Source organism: Triticum dicoccoides, chromosome 3A (genome assembly GCF_002162155.2).
Source record: "Triticum dicoccoides isolate Atlit2015 ecotype Zavitan chromosome 3A, WEW_v2.0, whole genome shotgun sequence".
Taxonomy (NCBI): domain Eukaryota; kingdom Viridiplantae; phylum Streptophyta; class Magnoliopsida; order Poales; family Poaceae; genus Triticum; species Triticum dicoccoides.
Genome location: NC_041384.1, coordinates 5,400,873 through 5,404,942, shown reverse-complemented (window position 1 = coordinate 5,404,942; position 4,070 = coordinate 5,400,873).

Genomic DNA, 4,070 nt, shown 5'->3' with positions numbered 1-4,070 from the left:
CCAGCCACAGAAATGCTGACGCGTGGAGGTCTATTGGTCCCGGTTGGTGCCACCAACCGGGACCAAAGGCCCTCCTGCCTGGGCTCGCCACGTGGAGGCCCATCTGTCCCGGTTCTGGCTAGAACCGGAACTAAAGGGTCAGGGCATTAGCAATGACCCTTTAGTTCCGGTTCAGGAACCGGGACAAAAGGCCCTTACGAACCGGGACAATAGGCCCGTTTTCTACTAGTGGACCTCCGACCATGATGGGTACGTCTGTCTCCCCCTCTCTCACCCTTCCTGCCTGCCTCGACGCCTTAATGTTTCGGTGTCATCTCTGCTCGTCACAGCTCATTCATGCGGTGCCTGTATCGGTGGATCTGGCACGCGCGAGGCAGTGGATCTAGGTTGCAAGATTAGGGGTAACAGCGGGGGTTGCGTAGTTGCGAGTTGGATTCGTTTATTTGGCGCATTTTCCCTCTCTATTAATTGATGAGTGGTGGAGCAATTAAGAGATTTTTCTGTTCCAGACCCCACTGATATATTGGGACCTTGTTTAGTATTCATTGATGATCATAGTTTCAACTTTAAGCCAAGTAGATGATTTGCTCATGTAGCATCAATGAATACATGAGCAATTGTTGTGTCTCCTGGCAAGTTGTGTTAATTTCGTAGGGGTGCATACTGACATTGTTTTGATCTAGCTGATGCAGGGTAAGGGGTTGAAAGGCGCAGGTGGTTAGGCCTGCTATGAGTGCGCCCTCCTGGTTTGCCGCCCTTGCTATGAGTATGAACGTGAGGATGGCGTACAACAAGGAGTTGACGCCCTACTCAAGCGCCAAGGGAAGGCGGCAGGCTGGAACGCCACCAAGAGCCCAACATGAACCTTAAAGATTGAGTCCTACCTGTAATTCACGGATAAGGGTATTGATTAAGCTACTCCTGCCCTTCTGATTGATTAAAACGGCTGTTGATGCTTGTGCTAGATTGCTAGGCCCTTCTGGTTAAGTTACTCCTTAACCTTAGTGCTTCAACCTCCAAGATCTACTAGTTTGCTTGCTGAAATGAATGCAGACATTTCAATTCCTTATGTTTGTACTACGGGTTTTAGTCATAGAGCAAGGAATTCAGTATAAATTTAGGTGTACTTCAAGGGGTTGTCGTATGTCGAACACCAATTTCTGAAATGAATGTGGGTATTCCCTATCTTAGTACTCCGGGTTTTAGTCAATTGCCTGTTTACAATGTTGTTTTCTTTTGAGATATTACCCTGCTACAGAAAATTCAGAGAAAGGAAGTTAAAATTCAGAGTAGAACTTCATGAATGTACTGCTCTCATAAATTCACTTTAAGATTGGTGTTCAAGGCCAAGTTATTTAGCCAATTTGATGTTGTTCAGAATTTTTGAATGTAGTCCGAGCATGCAAGCTAATGTACCTCGAGCATATTGTTTTCATCAGACTAGTGTACCTTGAGCATGCAAAGTAAACACATGCTACTCCACTTGTCTATTTGTACAGAAACTTTTGTTTAAATAAACCGAGCAAATAAAACAAATGGTGCGAACACATTCTATTATGAAATTTGTCTACTCCACTTGTTTGACTATATTGAAACCATTGTTCGCATGTTTCTAAAATACAGAGAAGAACACCCTGTGTTCTGGTAAAATATTTGTTGGCTATGATATGAAATTCCATGATGTGTATGTTGTTTCAGTTTCTGTAGCTACAACAAAGTCCCAGTTTACTCTGTACTTGCTGGTGATGATTGCTGGCTAAATTTACAATTGAAATAACAGTAGCCAAGGAGTAGATACAAGACGTATTTACCATATTTTGCATTGAATGTTCAAAATCAGTTTTGTTCTTGTTCTGTGAGTCAAATTGCATAAGATGGGAGTATCACAACATGCATATACTGAAGATGGGAGTATCACAACCTGAATGTGCGGTTTATGTAGTTTCTGTATTTTTTTAACTCCACTTGTCTATTTGTACAGAAACTTTTGTTTAAATAAACCAAGCAAATAAACCAAACAGTGCGAACACATTCTGTTCTGAAATTTGTCTACTCCACTTGTTTGTTTGTACTGAAACCTTTGTTTGCATGTTTCTAAAATACAGAGAAGAACACCCTGTGTTCTGGTAAAATATTTGTTGGCTATGATATGAAATTCCATGATGTGTGTGTTGTTTCAGTTTCTGTAGCTACAACAAAGTCCCATTTTACTCTGTACTTGCTGCTGATGATTGCTAGCTAAATTTACAATGGCGTTGTCCAGGAGAAGAGCAGCGGGCTGGAGCAGCCACCGCTGGTTTTCTTACTGGTTTTTTTAAATGTCACAACTTACTATGCCGCTACCTAGTAAAAACCAACTTTGTCAGCACTCAGTAAAAACGAACCTGCTTTGCCACTAGCAAATAATGCACCATCTTGAATTGCAATTGATTCAATTCCCCTTGTTGCCAAAAATCAAAGCTTATGGCAGTGACCTACTATTTGAGAGCAGCAGGGGCTTTGTCCTGGTATACTGGCCTAAATTTTGTTAACACATTGGTACTACTACTAGTGGTATTGTTGGCATGATAAATGTCCCAAATCTTGTTGTTTAAGATTGGGAGCACAGTGGTACTGTTATAACATGTTGTTGATTTTTTATATAGAGTCAGATGCTATTGATTTTAGTACTAGTCAGACCTAAAATATTATTACCGTTTAAAGTGACCGTTTCTCCTTTTGTATGTTAGTTGGTTGTGCCCCTCTGCTGGAGGATCTCAGTCCAACTACTCTGGAAGCATCTATGACATGGTGGACAAGGCAGTAGAAGCATGTGACATGGCAACCGAGGGAGTTGTTTTGTGGGATGAAGTGTTGGTAAAGACAACAAGCCCCAAGGGTCTGCATGTGCGTTGCAAGGAACTCTGCTGCAACCGCGGCCGGCTGTGCTTCTGCATCGGCTACAAACCACCTAGGTGAGCTCTATCCCTCTCTGTGGTGCTTCTGGTGGCCTTGTACTGGTGATTGTGGTGTTGTGCTCTGACCAGTGACATGATTTACCCACTATGACAATTTTAGGTTTAGGGAAAATATGCACTGTTGCTCCTGATCAAACCAATTGGCCACTATCCAGTTATACTGCTATGTGTATGGATTTGTTTATGTGGATTTCGTCTAATCTATGTCCTCCTGTTGATCTACTGGTCCGTGTGTGTGTGTGTGGAGTAAAATTGTGGTTTGTGCTTCTCCTTTGTAACATGATGAAACAAAGCACCTGTAGCGTCTGAGTAAGTGGGTGTTTGTCTACATGGTAAAGCTTCTTTGCCATGTATTTCATTAGGATGTGAACAGTCTACTGCATGCTCACAAAGCTATTGACTTAAATTTTTTTGTTTCTATGCTGTCAATGTTCGCCAAGCTATTTAAATGATGATGACAAACTGAAATCATGAATACTCATATAGAAACTCTATGGTAATAACTATACACGTTATCGTTGAGTTTGCTATGTGTTTATAGAATGACATGGTTGGCTAATTAAGCCCTGTCCGTGTATCTTTTAGAATTTGCTTCATTGGTAGCACATTCAAATATATTAATTAATTTTGTGCATGTTGGAGAATTTAGACAACGATAACAAACTATAATCACGAATACTTGTATAGAAACTTGCATGACCATCTTGTTTAATTTTGTGATATTCCTCCATACTAGGAGCTAATCAGCTGCACTGTTATTCAGCTTTCATTGGAAGTTTTAATTTCACTGAAATCATCTTTTCTTTTCTATGCTCATGTTCAAGCCTGGTAGTATATATTTTTTCCAAATGGTCTGTTTACTTGATTTATCTGTTGTTTGATTTTGCTCCATCAGCTTTCCTGATGTCCCTGTACATATATATGTTGGTTGTAATCTTCTTGAAGAATGCAAGTACTTGATATTCCATTCTGTTCTTGTAGGTGAATGGAACTCCGTTGAGGACTTCTACCCATGTTGAAGAGCAGCTAGCTTTTGTACTGGCAGAGCGGTCCACTTGTAGATACCATTATTTATGATTGTGTGGATCTGGGTGAAGTTTGAAGTTCCTGGGT